Here is a 17,437-nt window from a genome sequence, read left to right on the forward strand (position 1 = left end):
TGACAACGGTGAAACCCTGCATATAGCTTGCCATGTAAGGAGCCTTGCATTCATGAAGAGGAAGACAGCAGGAAAGCAGAGATTCAGAAGATAGAGCATCTCCAAAACCTCAACCTGTTCTCCATTACTGCAAAACAAGTATTTATTTCATGTTCTTTTACTTTTCACAATTAAACCTGAGAATTATTGATATCCTGACTAAGAGTTACCAGATAACCATAGCTTGCTTCAAGCCGACAATCTCCGTGGGGTCGACCCTTACTCTCGTAAGGTATTACTTGGACGACCCAGTGCACTTGCTGGTTAGTTGTGCAGAGTTGCAAAAGTGTGATTGCAATTTCATGCACCAGGGTGTTAAAAAGAAACTTATTATTTTAACCAAGCAGTAGCTAAATGCATAAAATCAACTACACATGTAATCTATTATGCAATGCAACAATTAAACAAAGAAAATAGAATATTGGTGTTGAGAAGAGAATAACTAACCCGTGGAGATCGGTATCGACCTCCCCACACTTAAAGATTGCACCGTCCTCGGTGCATGCTAAGATATGCAAGTGGATGGGAGTTTTGGTTCCCCAGCTGGTGCTCTATTTGTTCCGCTCTTCGCCGCTGGCTTGTTAGAGGCTTTCTCGTTACCCTTTTTGGTGGCCATCCTAAAAAAGGGATAAAGGAAATGGTCATGTAATTCAAATAGCTAGAACCGGGAAGAGGAAGGTTCAAGTGATAATCAATGCCAATGTAAGGGATAATGTCTTAAATACATGGTCGCGACTACATGCAATTAGGACATCAATGGAAATATAGCAAGGCATATTAAATCAATTAGATGCAAGATGTGTAAAAGCATGCAGGCAAAGGAATGAGAAGCATAGGTCAAGCATCAATTGTTAAAATAAGCTGGATTAAAGAGCACTTGTATGATGACAATTGTGAATGATAATCTCAAATACAGGTGGATTACAAGTATTGTGAGTTAAAAGAGGAATGAAAGTAATAAATCCAAATATATATATGAGAGCCAAATTTAAAATATCAATTGTCAAACCAATCCTTATAATATCCACAAGCTCAGTTATAATAAAGTAAAATCCAAATAAAGCTCCAACACCAACATAAAAATGTATGAAAATAAAAAAAAAGAAAGAAGAAAGAAGAAAGAGGGAAGAAGGAGGAAGGGGACGAAAAAGATAAGATATTTTGGCAGATTAAGATAAGTTGTGCGCCGCTTGTGACGCGGATGCGTGAGTGACGCGTTTGAGCGGGTAGCACGTAAGTGAGGTGATGCGGGAGCGTCGGTCATACAGACGCGTGACATGGTTTGTGCTAGTGGTGCGAGGGCAGCCTCGCACTCGCACAACTCTCTGTTCGAAAATCATGTTGCCACTTTTGAGGGTGACGCGGTCACGTGGTTGACGCGATCGCGTGGATGGCTAAATTATGAAAATGGCGCGGACGCGTGAGGCACGCGTTCGCGTGGCAGGGCTTGTGCGGCTAGCACAGGTTCAGCCCAGGTCCAGTGTAACTTTTGGCCATACACCCTTTTGACATCGATTTAAAGGGCCACGCGGTCGCGTGGGTGACGCAAACGTGTGGGAAGGCTATTTCGTTAATGATGTGATCGCGTCATCCACGCGGTCGCGTGGATTAATTTGTGCCAAAGGCACGTATCCAGCCACGCTCTCGCGTGACTCTCTGTAAAGTCTCTTTTCTTCCTAAGGCACAGGGGACGCGGACGCGTCGGTGACGCTATCGCGTTGCGTGCCCTTTTCTTCTTTTTTTTTATATATAATGCAGTATGTAGAATGCAGTGTTTAATATGAATGCTATGCATGATTCCAGGTTCAATGAAAATTTAAAAACAAACTAAAATGGAAAAGGAACGATCATACCATGGTGGGTTGTCTCCCACCTAGCACTTTTAGTTAAAGTCCTTAAGTTGGACATTTGACGAGCTCATTGTCATGGCAGCTTGTGCTTGAACTCATCCTGAAACTTCCACCAATGCTTGGTCTTCCAATAAGCTCTATCCATACTAAGTAAATTCCTCGAGCTTTGATGGAGTTCTTCACAAGCTTTGAGCTCCCAAAATTGATCCTCATATATTCTTGGATCCCAAAACTTGTTTCTACACCCGTCTTCAAGTTGATCATCATTGTTCCAGCTGGGTGGCTCAGCTTTAGAATTCTCACTGAAGCGTCCAAACAACTTCCTAGACCAATTCAATTGATCTCTATACCAACCTTTACGTTTAAACTTTGAGCACATAACCATGTTGAACCTTGCAGGACAATACTTACCACTTACCATGTTCCTCTTACGCTTGATGCCACAGAGAGCTCTAAGTTGACCATCCGTCTCCAGTAGCCCATATTCAAGTGGGAAAGTAAAGGATAAGGATAGGAATTTTACCCACTTGAACGTTGTGTTGGACGGTAATGGTCTTGGGAGAGATATTTCTAATGAATTTGCAAGCTCCACTCCCTTGTGCTATTCTCTGACAACTTTCACCTCTTTGTAAGCTTTTTCAATATCAACCTCTTCCTCTTGGTAGCTTTCTTCCAATTCAATTTCTTCTTCATTGTTCACCAAGGGCATGGGAGGTTGTGCTTCTTCTTCTTTAGTCTCCATGTCAAGTCCAATGGGAGAGGATACAAATGCAGATAAGAATTCATCAATGATTGAATCCATCTCTTGATCATCCCCTTCAAAGTCTTCAACCATGATATGCTTTGGAGGTTGTACACCCTCCTCAACATAAGTTTCAAACATCTTTGAAGGAGGATCTAGAGCTTGAATTTCCCATAGAGGTTTAGCATCTCCTAAGTCTTCGACCACTTCTTCTTCTTCAATAATTTCGGCTTCCTCCACTTGTTCCAGTACAAAGTCATGATCTTTACTGTCCACTAGAGTTTCTAGTATCTCTTTCATGCTACATTCTTCATTAAATTCTCCACATGAAGCCATGGGGGTTCCTTGAGTGTCCAAATGTCTGGAAGATAATTGATTTATTGCTTGCTCCAGTTGATGAAGGGTTGCATGAAATTGATCTACTGATTCCTTGAGGCGAGCCTGTGATTCTTGGGTCGATCCAAAAATTGGCAGTGGTGGTTCTTAAGAGTAATTAGGGTGGAATTGGGGTGGTTTTATATATGATTCATATGGTTCCTAGGGTAGTTGGTATGGTGGATATGGGTTAGGGTCATATGGAGGTGAGTGGCAGAAAGGGGCTTGTGAGTATGGTGGTCCAAAGTGATGTTGAGGAGAGGGTTCATAGGCGTATAGTGGTGGTTGTTGATAATCAAAAGAGTGCTCACCATAGCCATTGCCTTGATATGCATCACAGAATGGTTGTTGATAGTCCATTGGAGGTGGTTGTTGCCATGAGGGTTGATCAAATCTTTGTGGCTCCTCCCATCTTTGATTGTTCCATCCTTGGTGCCTGTTCTCATTATAGTTCCCATTCCTAACAACAACATTGGAATCAAACCTGAAGCCAGAGGGGTGAGAGTTCATAGTAATAGAAAAAAAATTAAAACAAAAACTAACAAAAAGAAAATATTTTGAAAAAGGATAAGATAAGATTTTGAAAAAGATATGATTTTTGAAAAAAAAAAGATAAGATAAGATTTTTGAAAAAAAATTTGAATTTTGAAAAATAAGATAAGATAAGATAAAAATTTTAAAATAAAAATCTAAAATTTTTTTCTTTTAAAAATATTTATAATAACCAATATTCCCCCGGCAACGGTGCCACTTTTGACGTTAGAATTTTTGCTAGTAAAGAATTTTATAAAAATATAGTCGCGTTGTGAGTATAGATTCTAAACCAACAGAAAATCCCTTCGTACAAACATTTGATTGTCACAAGTAACAAACCCCTGATAAAATTGATAACCGAAGTATTTAAACCTCGGGTCGTCTTCACAAGGAATTGCAGGGAGGTGTTCTTATTATTGGTTATGCAATGGTATATTTTGGGGTTTTCAAAAGAGTTGAACAAGTAATGTAAAATAACAAGTCGTCTAAATAATAACTGGTAAAACTCTTGGCAAGGTATAAGAATTGGATTTTTCTCCCACTAAGTCAATCTCTAACTATGAAGGTATGTTAAGTGGATGAATTAATTTTTATTCCTCAAGTCCTAGTCTTTCCTTGGGAAAGGCTAGAGTTAGTGGAACTCGAATTAATTCTTGAAGAATTCCAATTTTCAGTCAATAATGAGTTTGATAACTCAAGAGTCACCAATTAATCAACCAGAGCCAAAAGGTAGAAAAATCTAAATTATTTATATCATAAATAAAAGAAACAAATCATAGATCTGAAAATATCTCAAATTATATTAAATAAAGAAAATCCTAACATGAATGGTTCATAAGTCAAATAGGCAACATAACTAATACAAGCATTAAAGTATCTGAAAGTAAAAGAGGAATATAAAGTAAAAAGGAATATTGAACCTGATGAAGAGTTGAAATCCTAAATCATTTAAGAGGAATCCTAATCCTAAATCCTAAGAGAGAGGAGAGAACCTCTCTCTCTAAAAACTACATCTAAAACCAAAAATTGTGAGTAATGATTGAATGATTATGAATAGATGCATTCCCCCACTTTATAGCCTCTAATCAATGCATTCTGGGCCAAAAACTGAGTCAGAAACAACCTAGAAATCGGTAATTTCGAAATCTGGTACGTACAGGTCACGGGAAAGTGACGCGGAAGCGTCGTCCACGCGTTTGCGTGGGTTGAGATTCGTAGATGCGACGCGGGTGCGGCATTTACGCGTTTGCGTCCCTTAACTTTGCATCCCCGGATGTTGGCTTTCAAATGCAACTGAACCGTGTCATTTGGACCTTTGTAGCTCACGTTATGGCCGTTTTAGTGCAAGAGGGTCAGGCTGACAGCTTCGCAGTTCCTTCAGCTTCTTGTATTCCTTCCACTTTTGCATGCTTCCTTTCCATCCTCTAAGCCATTCCTACCCTGTAATCTCTGAAATCACTTAACACACATATCAAGGCATCTAATGGTAATAAGAGAGGATTAATATTAGCAAATATAAGGCCAAAGAAGCATGTTTTCAATCATAGCACAAAATCAGGAAGGAAAATGTAAACCCATGTATTTAGTATGAATAAGTGTATGAAAGATCGATAAAAACCACTCAATTAAGCACAAGATAAACCATAAAATAGTGGTTTATCATTAGGACACCTCGTCGAAGATTGACTTCAACATTTCAGGTAACCCCTGGAAAAGCAGTGAAAAGAAAACACTCTGGATGGAGTGTGTTGCTGGCGTTGAACGCCAGCCAAGGGCAGACCCTGGGTGTTTAATTCGCAAAATGGCAATCTTACTGGTGTTGAACGCCAGCCAGGGAGCACTGGCTAGGCGTTCAATGCCCCAAATGGCAGCAAAGATGGCATTGAATGCCAGCTATAGGCATAATGCTGGGCATTTAACGCCCATGCAGAGGGCAATGAATCTGAAAACCCTAGCCTCTCAGGACCAGTGGGACCCATAGCATCTTAACCTACCCTACTTACTTTCACACTTCTCCATACACTCTTCCGTATAAAACCTAGCCTAATGAAATTCATATCACTTCCCCCAAACCATCACAAATCCCACCAACCCCCACCCACTTCAAAATCAAATTTCCCTCCCATTTTTACCACCCATGACCAAACCAAATCCTAGCCCACTCTTAAAAATACCCTTCATTCTAACCCTTCAAGCACACACTTTTGATACACAAACTAAAGCCCCCTTGGCCGAATTCTCTTCCCCCTCAATCTTCATCTATTTTCTTCTTCTTCTACCCCATTCTTCTTTTTTCTTTATTTTTGCTCGATGACGAGCAAAGCTTTTAAGTTTGGTATGGGAAAAGCATTGCTTTTTGCTTTCCATTACCACTTATGCCTCCTAAGGTTGGAGAACCCTCTAGAAAGAGGAAAGAAAATGCCGTAGCTGCCAACTCCAAAACTTGGGAGATGTAGAGATTCATCACCAAAGCCCTCCAATACCACTTCTATGAAGAAGTGGAAGAGAAGAAGGTGATCCCTGAGGTCCTTTTTAAGCTCAATAACAATGAGTATCCAGATATCTGAAGAGAGATCCAGAGAAGAGGTTGGGAAGTCCTAACCAATCCCATCCAAGAGGTTGGGATCATAATGGTGTAAGAGTTACATGCTAATGCATGGGTCACAAAAAACCATGACATTAGTATAAACCCAAATCCCAAGAATTGGAGCGCTATGCTTCGAGGGAGAATCTTAGATTTTAGCCCAGAAAGTGTGAGGTTGGTGTTCAAATTGCCTTTGAAGTAAAGAGATCCACATCCTTACACTAGAAGAGTTAACTTTGATCAGAGACTGGATTAAATTCTCTCAGACATCTGTGTGGAAGGAAAACAGCGGAAAAAGGATTCCCAAGGCAATCCACTCAACTAAGAAGGCTTGACCTTAAGCCCGTGGCTAGAGGATGGTTGGAGTTCATCCAACGCACTATCATCCCTACTAGCAATCGGTCAGAAGTGACCATTGACAGAGCCATCATGACTTATTGCATCATGATTGGGAGTGAAGTGGAAGTACATGAGGTAATACATCAAGAATTGTACAAGATAGCTAAAAAGCCTTCCACCAAATCAAGGTTGGCATTCCCTCACCTCATTTGTCACCTATGCAATTCAGCTAGAATTGTCATAGAAGGAGACATCTTCGTTAAGGAGGACAAGCCCATCATTAAGAGGATAGAGAAAACTAGAGACCACGCACATGAGCCTGTGCAGCCGCCTCAACATCAGATGAGATGCTCAAGGGATGTATTTTCCTTCTCAAAGCTATTGGGATCAATGGCAGACTTCCGTGGGAGAATTAAGCTCTAACATGAATTAGTTGAGGATGGAGCATCAAGAGCATTTCACCATCCTAAACGAAATTAGAGAGGATCAAAGGGCTATGAGGAAAGAACAACAAAGACATAGGAGTGATATTGAAATTGGATCCTCAAGGAGGAGCACTAGCCGCCACCATTAAGGTAGATTCGTTCTCTTAATCACCTTTCCTTATGTTATTTTTCTGCTTTCTGTATGTTTTATTGTTTGTTCTCTTGTTCTTATTGCATGATCATTTCTATCTATGTCTTAAAGTTATAAAATGTTCCATATGTCTCTCACCATTATTTAAAAGAAAATTTTATTTAAAAAGAATTGAGAGATACATGAATTTCTGTTTCCATCTCTGAATGTCTCTGTCTCTGTTCTGACTGCACATGATCACAAACTTTAAAAAGGAAATAACCATGAAAATAACAAAAATATAATATGAATATTATAATTAAGGTTGGGTTGCCTCCCAACAAGCGTTTCTTTAATGTCACTAGCTTGACTATCAGATCCTTTACGGAGATAGGTAGGGACTCAGAATTTTACCCCTTACAGTGAACTTCCTTCCTGTGCTCTCATCGATGAGCTCCACAAGTTCTAGAGATACGATCTCGTTCACAGTGTGTAGAATAATTGGGCTATCTGTGAAGACAACTCTCATGTCAGGTGAGAGCCTTCAGTGGAGATTTTCTTATCCCTCCAGCCTTTAGGTATCTTTTTCTTAGTACCTTCATTCTCATTGCTTGATGATGGTTTCCCAACACCAAACTTAGATTTGGTGTCTGTGGACTCTGTAAAGCTTTGCACAGAGAGAGAAAGGGTTGGAACACTAAGTGTTGCACAATTTTCTCTCTTTTAGGGAGGGAGTTAGGTTTACGCATCTTGAACAATATGTGATCTTCCCGTAACTACAGAATAAGCTCTCCCTTTGCCATATCAATTATGGCATTGGCAGTGGCTAGGAAAGGTCTTCCAAGGATGATGTTTTCCATCTCTGATGAGATCTTGGCAGCTTGCACCTCAAAGATTCTCAGCCTCTCCATGATAGAGAGAGGCATGAGATTTATGCTTGACCCTAGGTCCCATAAGGCCTTCTCAAAGGCAATTGTCCCTATGCTGTATGGAATTAGGAAGCGTCCAAGATCTGGCAGCTTCTGAGGTAGTTTCTTTTGAACCAAGGCATTGAGTTCCTTGGTGAGTACTGGAGGTTATTCCTCCAATGTCTCTGTTCCAAATAATTTGGCATTCAACTTCATCATAGTTCCTAAGTACCGAGCAACTTGCACTTCTCAAGTTTCCTCTTCCTCATTAGAGGAGGAGTATTCTTCAGATTCTATAATCTGTAACCAGGCATTCAAGGGAACCTCTATGATTTTCTCATGAGTTCTGGTTATGCATCTCCTTCGTAAGAGGCTTCTTGAGTGCTCTCAGTTATAGCTTGTGATCCAATCAGATGCTGAGAGATCATGTTGACCTATTGGGTCAGGATCTTATTCTGAGCCAATATGGCATTCAGAGTATCAACCTCTAGGACTCTTCTCTTCTGAGCCACCCTATTGTTCATAATGTTCCTCTCAGAGGTGTACATGAATTGGTTGTTGGCAACCATATCAATGAGTTCCTATGCCTCTTCAGGCATTTTCTTCAAGTGGAGTGAACTACCAGCAGAGTGGTCCAATGCCATCTTGGACATCTTAGAAAGGCCATCATAGAAGATACCTAGCATAGTCCAGTCTGAAATCATGTTAGGAGGGCACCTTTTGATCAGTTACTTGTACATCTCCTAAGCTTCACAGAGGGATTCACCCTCTTTCGGTCTGAAGGTTTGAACTTCCACCCTGAGCTTGCTCAGCTTTTGAGGTGGAAAGAACTTGGTCAAGAATGCATTGGCCACCTTCTCCCAAGAGTCTAGGCATTCCTTAGGCTGAGAATCTAGCCATAACCTAGCTCTGTCCCTTATAGCAAAGGGGAAAAGCATAAGCTTGTAAAACTTTGGATCCACTCTATTAATTGTAACGATCCAACTTCCAGAACGTCATGATCATACCGAAAGTAAGGCGTTACCAACCTGCTTTCCTTTATTAACTATTTATTATTGAGCCTTTAATTCGATATCGCGATTTAGTTTTATAGAAAATTCCAGAAAATTTTGTTTTTGATAATTAAAATCATATAGCAAACATCACCAAGTAATAACAATCACATAATTATTAATAATTACATCTATCATACAAAAGATTTCAAATAAAACTCAGATACAAATCCTATCCCCCTGTATAAAATAAAAAATGTTAAGTAATAAGAGCGAGGGAACTCAATGAAAGTAACTTAATTCAAAAACTTAACTCATAAATAAGGTCTAACAATCGCCCCAGCTTCACACTGTGTCTTCGAACCTGTATCACTGAAAGGGTGGAAGATTTTGGGGTGAGAACAAACCACACGTTCTCAGTAGGGAATGGGAATGCCGTAAAAGTAATGATTAATATACAAACAATTAACTTTACTTAATAAACCATCTTTTTCAAACCTTTTGAAATACTTTTTAATCTTACCTTAGATAAATAATTACTTTCTTTAAATTCCTAAACTCAAAATTGATCTCAACTGCAAAACTTGTCATATTAAATATCTTTCAGCCACATAATTGATTCTCAGTCATAACCACAGATAGTAATCATCTTCATCCATTCACAAACTACTAGCACAAGCAAGAAACTCAATTCATCACACAAACAAATCACAGCAAGGCAAACAGCACAATCACAGGGAAGTACAACGAGCAAACCCAATCAAAATGCAGATGCACAAACAAGAATGATGCATGTCTAGCCCTAGTGCAGGTAATGAGCTCATTTGTCGGTTACATACCCGCTCCCGACGTTACCCGGAGTCCTTTGACCAGGTAAGGCTTTCCTGTTGGCAATACCCATCGCAAGGGTCCTTTGACTTGCGGGGCAAACCACTGCAAGAGTCCTTTGACTTGCATGGCAGCACTAGCAACCCACTGCAGAAGTCCTTTGACTTGCAAGGTGGAGCTAGTCTGCCCAACACACTCACTGTAAGAGTCCTTTGACTTACAGGAGCACACACACATACACTCACTGAAAGAGTCCTTTGACTTACAAGAGCATATGCTAGTTATGTATTTTCTCGATACCTCTGTAAGAGTCCTCTGACTTACAGAATAGCATTATAGCTAAGTATCCCAGGGAAGCGCTCTTAGTGGTCGTACCACCATCTATCTGACTGCCTTCACGCAGCAGATCATTACATAATCATTCTCATTATCATCATTCATTATCATTCTGATTATTCATCATCACTTTCACATTCTTATACAGTACCACTTTCTTTCTCTATTCAATCATACTATACAAACTTTACATCTTTCACTTTTACAACGTCTTGGCTCAAACCATTTCTCTTTATCATTCGAATCCAAATATTATAAAATTCACCAAACTCCTGAAAAGTAATCCTCTACTTCAACCCTAAAGCATAACTCTTTTCATATTAAATCAATCTTGAAATATAGTTTCTTTCTTAAATAATTTAATTTTGAAACATAAACCTTTCTTTGGTAAATCGAAATTAAAATAGAATAATTCTTTTCTTTACTAAATAAAACTCAAATAATATCATTTTTCAAATTCAAAGCTTCTAAAATGACTTTTCAAATAAAACCTAAGATTTTATAAAATTTCGGCAGCACCTCCCCTGAAACTCAGACTTAGCCACCCTTACGGGTTCCCTCTTTCTCCACAAATCACCAGTCCTTTTTCCCAATAATTTTCAAATTGACAATTTCTCAATCAATCAAATATTCATATTTCATAATAATTAGCAAATCAATCATACTCCACAATTTCTACTAATCCATCAATCCAATCTCACCATTTCATATTTACTTTTCACTTATCACAAAATCCTTTCAAAATTAAACACAATCAACTAGTAATCCCAAAAGAATCAGCCTTTCATAATTCAAAGTCATTTACTTGTTAACAAAGTAACTGTTTTAGTTTAGAAGTCATATTTCAAGAGAATAATTCGGTAATCAAACTTCAATCTTTTAACAGTTCTCAAGAATAACTCTAATTAATCATGAATCAACATTAACAAGCATCAAAACCAATCCCAACCAGTCACAAGTCAATTTCACAGCCATTCCAACATGTCAAATTACCAAAATCAACAGCAAACGCTTATTCTCAATAATCAAAATACAACCAGAACTTAAACCATCATCACAATAATCCCAAACCAAACACAAATCCAACTTAGTTCATCAAATATCAATACGACAACCTTTCAACAGTTAACTCATCAAATTTCAATTTAACAAGTATTATCAAATGAATCACCATTTACAACCACATTTCACCAAATTCAGCAATATCACACAAGATCAGAATTTTCAACAAAATCTATCAAACTCAGGAAACCAATATCAGTCACAGCATTAACCAAAATTAACCTTGTCAAATTAATTACTCACAATAACAAAACCCAGTGACATTCCCAGCCATAACCTAAACTCAATAAACTGATTGAAATACTAAAACATCATCTTAATACCAAACATAATTCAAATTTCACAACCTCAAACTAAGTTCATTTAAGTCAATTAATCACACAAAATATTTGTAAATTATTCGCAACTATTCACTAAACTTCATTGGCATTCATAAATTAAAATGATTAACTTTAAAATAAATCCCCTACCTCAGTTAGTTGAAATCCACAAAATTAAACGTGACTCCAACTTCGTTCTAACTCGCATTAGCAACAACAGCAGCTCTAACAGTTTCCTGATGACATCAACAGTATCCCCTATGATAGTTTTAGCAGTAAACAGGGAAAATAGAGATGCAGCACTGAACAAAAATATAGGTTTCCTTAGTTAGAACAGGTGAAAGACATAGGAATAGGATAGAAGCAAAGCAAGGATCGAAGCTCACGGTCTAAAAAATAGAGGAATTGGAACCAAATCAATAGCTTCAATGGCAGCTCTGATGGTGGCAGAGGCTCCAACAGCTGCGAGAACCAGAACCAGAAGCAAATCCGAGCAAGCCTCCCTTCCAAACCTCCAAAAGCAACACCAGTTCCAACTCTGGCTCGACGGTGGTAGCGGCCGACTTCAGTGCTGGCGACACCGGGCATAATGGTGACGGAAAAAGCTCGGCGCGGTGGCTGGTCTTCAGCAGCGATGGCGACAACAACGATCCCAGTTTCTCCTCTTCGTGTTCTTCTCTTCCTGTAGTAATTCCCGCATCAGCATCACAAGCCCAAAGAGCAGGGAGTAGCGGAGCTCAGCCACGGTAAAGCAGGGCAGCACAACGGTGGCCAAGCATAGCCCCTCAAACGGCGGCAGTTTCGACGAAAACGGCACCGACGACGCGAGCGCGGCTGGGCACGGTGGTTGAACCCCAACTCAGCCTCCGAGCTCTCTGTCTTCTCTCTTCCCGAGTTCCATCTCTCTGAATTTTCTATAAGTGGCGGCGGCGCAATGAGGGCGACGGCGGCGACACGACGACAGCTACCGAACACGACGCCTTCTCCCCTGATCTGGTTTGTGCTCGTCTCTCCCTTTCTCACCTGGCTCCCTCTGCGAACATCCTTTCCTCGCGAAATGGCGGCAGCGTCACGGAGCGTCAACGGCAGTGACGCGGGTGGCATCTCGCGGGGCTGACGACGGCGTCCTCTTTGTCGGCGATAATGACGGCGGCGATGGCGAGGCGGGCTGGGCGTGGTGCAGCTCCGTTCACTAGGCGTGGGTGTGTGACAGAAGGGGTGTGGGCTGAATGAGTGTGGTGTCCTGAGTGTTTGTGTGTGCCGCGGTGAAGCTGAGGGAGAGAGGGTGAGTCTGTACGCTTGTGATTAGGGTGACGGCGCTGAGGAGAGTGGGGTGGGGTTAGGATTTCTGATTGCAAATTAGGGTTTCTGAGTTTGATTTGGGAATTAGGGTTAGAAATTAGGTATTTTATAAAGTAATATGGATAGATATGAATAGATATTTTGATAAAAATGAAGGGTAGAGTAATTTTAGAATCAAATATACTTTATTAAAAATATTTAGAAACATTATTTATCAACATATTGCTAAGTTCAATCAATTATTTCTAATTTAAATTATAAAATAAACATATTAATCATATAATTATAAAATATAGTTCAAACTCAATATTAATCATTCAAATTAAATGATATAACTTCTCATTATTTTTCTATCACTAGACTTTAATTTCAATTTATAAAATAACTAATTATAATAAAAAATGTGCATAAATATTAATTGACTTAAACGTAAAGTATTTATAAAAATTAATCTAATCATTTCTAGTAAATTAATTCCTAAGAGTTCAAATTAATAACATAACTTATTCAAAATAGAATTTATTTAAATTAAATTATACAATTATTCTTATTTTTCAATTATCAAAATTATAATTTCAATTATACCAAATATCTAATAAAGTTTATATAAAAATTCTAATTAATTTAAACTTCAATTATCATAAAACTCTATTTAATTACCTTTAGCAAAATAATTTTCTTAAAATAAAATTATCAATAAATCACAAATATCTAATTATTTGATTTTCAAAAACTAGGGTTGTTACATTCTACCCACCTTAGAAAAATTTTCGCCCTCGAAAATTGCTAGAATGACATAAGTTCAAACCGAATTCAAAGAAAGCAGAATATATGGACAGAAACATAGGCATTGCCAAGGATGAAAATTCAGAGAGTTACGTAAGAAATCAGATTCACAGGCAAGCAAAGGTATACAAGAATGACAAGGTATGGTTGGAAAACAATCAAATCACATTGTAAGAAGGAAATTGAAACCAGAGAATTCCAATGAAAGCAATGAAGAAAAAGATGGCACGAGTTTGCGTGGCACGAATAAAGATTACACGTCAAAACGAGGCTAACTTTATAACTTCTAACACTCCCAAACCCCGTGAATCGCATTACCTATTACTTCTATTTTGTCTATGATAACCCATTAGTGTTCCTATATACATAAATCATTAGTATTAAGTTGGCCAGACCTAATACCATGAGGCATGCAATGGTAAACCAACAGTGTTAATCATCAGACAGTCATGCATATAAAACTCAAACTCTTGTTATCAGAACAAGTCACAAAGCATGACAGACACTCAGAGTATGCAATGAAGCATAGTCAGTCCATTCCCAAGGCTCTAACAGGAACGAACTGCTCTGATACCATTTGTAACGACCCAACTTCCAGAACGTCATGATCGTACCGAAAGTAAGGCGTTACCAACCTGCTTTCCTTTATTAACTATTTATTATTGAGCCTTTAATTCGATATCGCGATTTAGTTTTATAGAGAATTCCATAAAATTTTGCTTTTATTTATCAAATAACTAATTATAATAAAAATTGTGCATAAATATTAATTGACTTAAACTTAAAGTATTTATAAAAATTAATATAATCATTTCTAGTAAATTAATTCCTAAGAGTTCAAATTAATAACATAACTTATTCAAAATAGAATTTATTTAAATTAAATTATACAATTATTCTTATTTTTCAATTATTAAAATTATAATTTTAATTATACCAAATATCTAATAAAGTTTATATAAATATTATAATTAATTTAAACTTCAATTATCATAAAACTCTATTTAATTACCTTTATCAAAATAATTTTCTTAAAATAAAATTATCAATAAATCAAAAATATCTAATTATTTGATTTTCAAAACTAGGGTTGTTACATTAGTCCTAACAGTATCACATATCTGCAAGAAATCAGAGATGAATCTGTTGGGATTTGATGATTGGATTTTTGATGGTATAGAAATTCACTAATAAAATCTCGTTGTAAAGTATAGTTTCTAAACCAACAATAATCCTTTCATACAAAAGATTGTTTGTCACTAAAACAAACCCCTAAATTTATAAACCGAAGTATTGAACCTCGGGTTGTTCTCCCTAGGAATTACAATAATGTGTCTTGTTATTGGTTGTGAGTTATTTTGGGGTTTTTGAGATTTTAGACAAGAAATATAAATGGCAAAGGAAATAAACTAACAACTAACAAAACTCTTGGCAAGATATGAGTACTAGAAGTCCTATCCTAGTTATCCACCTCAATTGTGATAACAAATTATCCATTACTCCCACTTAGTTAACCTTTAACCATGGAGGAAAGTCAAGTGGATGAATCAATTTGATTCCTCAAGTCATAATCAACTCCTAAAGGAAAGACTAGCTTTAGAGGCATTCAAATCAATTAGCAATTTCTAATTATCAATCAACAAAGGAATTAGATAACTCAAGAGTCACTAATCACTCTACCTAGGCCAAGAGGAACAAAACCTACACTAAAATTCAACGAAGCATTTCATCAAACACTTGGAAGGTACAAAAGAAAAGCAAAGAAATTTGACAACAAGAATGAAATCTAACAACAATTATTGAAAGGAATTAGAAACAACAATTAAAAGAAACACACTTATTATGAATTACCTCAAATTGAATTGAAAGAAAAGGGAAGGAACAATAGTAGATCTACAACAAAGTATAAGAACAACATAAAGGAAATTACAACAAAATAATAGAAGAATGATGATGTGACAACAAAGAATTGAGAGGTAGAAGGAGATGAAAGCATGAATTAAAATCTAGATCTAAGATTATTGAACTAATCCTAATCCTAATTCTAGAGAGAAGTGAGAGCTTCTCTCTCTAGAAACTAACTCTAACTACTAAACTAAGCTAAACTAAACTAATGGTAATTAACTTCTAAATGTTGTGAAGTATGTTGATTCCCCTTCAATCCTTGGCTTAAATAGCATCAGAAATGAGTTGGATTAGGCCCACAAGGCTCTAGAATTCGCTGGCCACGTATTGCTTTAAGTGGATCATATGGCAACAACGATGCGTGCACATACAGTGCGTGTACGCGTCACCATACATGTAGAAACTATGGAAAATCTTATATCATTTTGAAGCTCCGGATGTTAGCTTTCCAACCCAACTGAAACCGCATCATTTGGACCTATGTAGCTCAAGTTATGGTCGATTAAGTGCAAAGAGGTCGGCTTGACAGCTTTTGCGATTCCTACATTTCTTCATGAGTTCTCCATTTTTACATGATTTTCTTTCATTCCCTTGGTCCAATCCTTGCCTCCTAAATCTGAAATCACTTAGCAAATATATCAAGGCATCTAATGGAATCAAGGAGAATTAGATTTAGCTGTTTTAAGTCCTAAAAAGCATGTTTTCACTCTTAAGCACAATTAAAGGAGAAGTTATAAAACCATGCTATTAAATATTTTTACAAACTTGCATGAAAAGAGATGATCATAGGTGGAAACATGTAATTAAGCATCAAACCCTCACCGGATGTGTTTGCGCTCTATTCACTAAAGTGTTTAGGGTTGATTCTCTCAATTCTCCCCTAATCATGCTTTCCAAGATTTGTTCTTCTTCTAACAATCAACATATATTTCATGCATGCATACATCTATCATGAGGCTTTAGGTTGTAATGGGGTTAAGGTCAAGGTAGGATGCATATATGGTTAAGTGAGCTTGAAATTTGAATCTTTGATAAGCTTAAACTTCCCACCCAACCTATGACATCCTATACAATTTCAAAGCTAGCCTAACTACCCATTTTGCACTCTTTCACATACTCATGTATCCCTTTTCGTTTCACAACACTCATGCATTGATTTTATTGAGCTACACTTTGCTTTGGGGCATTTTGTCCCTTTTTATTTCTTTTTTTTCTTCTATTTCTTTCTTTTTCTATTTTTTTCTTTTCTTTTTTTTCTTTTGTTTTTATCATTTTTTTCTTTCTATATACAAGAGCATCAATGCATAAGTTTTTTACATTTGAGTATTACATGGGTATGTACCCAATTCCCAATATTTTCAACAGCAATACAAAACTACCCTTTTATTCACCAATGTCCCGAGATTCCCACACTTGAATGGTACTCACACACACTAGCCTAAGCTAATCAAAGATCCAAATAAGGACATTTATTTTTTTCCGCTTTAGGCTTGTAATGTGCAAAATTAAGAACAAGTGGGTTAATCGTAGGCGCAAATTGGCTAACAATGGAAGATAAAAGGTAAGGCTATTTGGGTAAGTGAGTTAATGAAATGATGGCCTCAATCATATAAATGCATGAATACACAAAATAATGGACATAAAGAATCAAACAATTCAAAGATTACAATCATAGAAAGAGAATAATGCACACAAGAAGGAAAAATAAGTGGTTATAAGATGTAACCACATCATTAGGCTCAAATCTCACTTGCTTATGTTCTTAGCTCAAAAACATGATCCACAAGATATATAATTCAAGCAAGTTTTATGAAAGTTTTCACTCAAATCAATTGATGAGCCCTATAGATAGAAATCTTGAAAAATTTTCATTATTTTGACTAAGCTTATTGTGTATATATGCTAGAAGGTTCCATACGATTGGTTTTTGATTTCCTCGATGTCGGACTCTTTTTACCCTCTCATTGGATGACAAGGCGA

At 37.4% G+C, this 17,437-nt stretch overlaps 1 non-coding gene across 1 annotated transcript; it reads left to right on the plus strand.

Annotated features, from left to right (window-relative positions):
- Nucleotides 1-8,623: 8,623 nt before the first annotated feature.
- On the plus strand, nucleotides 8,624-8,732 carry LOC112700357 (small nucleolar RNA R71). The gene has a single exon (XR_003153264.1). It is a non-coding gene; the product is annotated as a small nucleolar RNA R71 (small nucleolar RNA).
- Nucleotides 8,733-17,437: the final 8,705 nt, after the last annotated feature.

The sequence above is a fragment of the Arachis hypogaea genome, chromosome 6 (genome assembly GCF_003086295.3).
Source record: "Arachis hypogaea cultivar Tifrunner chromosome 6, arahy.Tifrunner.gnm2.J5K5, whole genome shotgun sequence".
In the NCBI taxonomy this organism is placed as follows: Eukaryota; Viridiplantae; Streptophyta; class Magnoliopsida; order Fabales; family Fabaceae; genus Arachis; species Arachis hypogaea.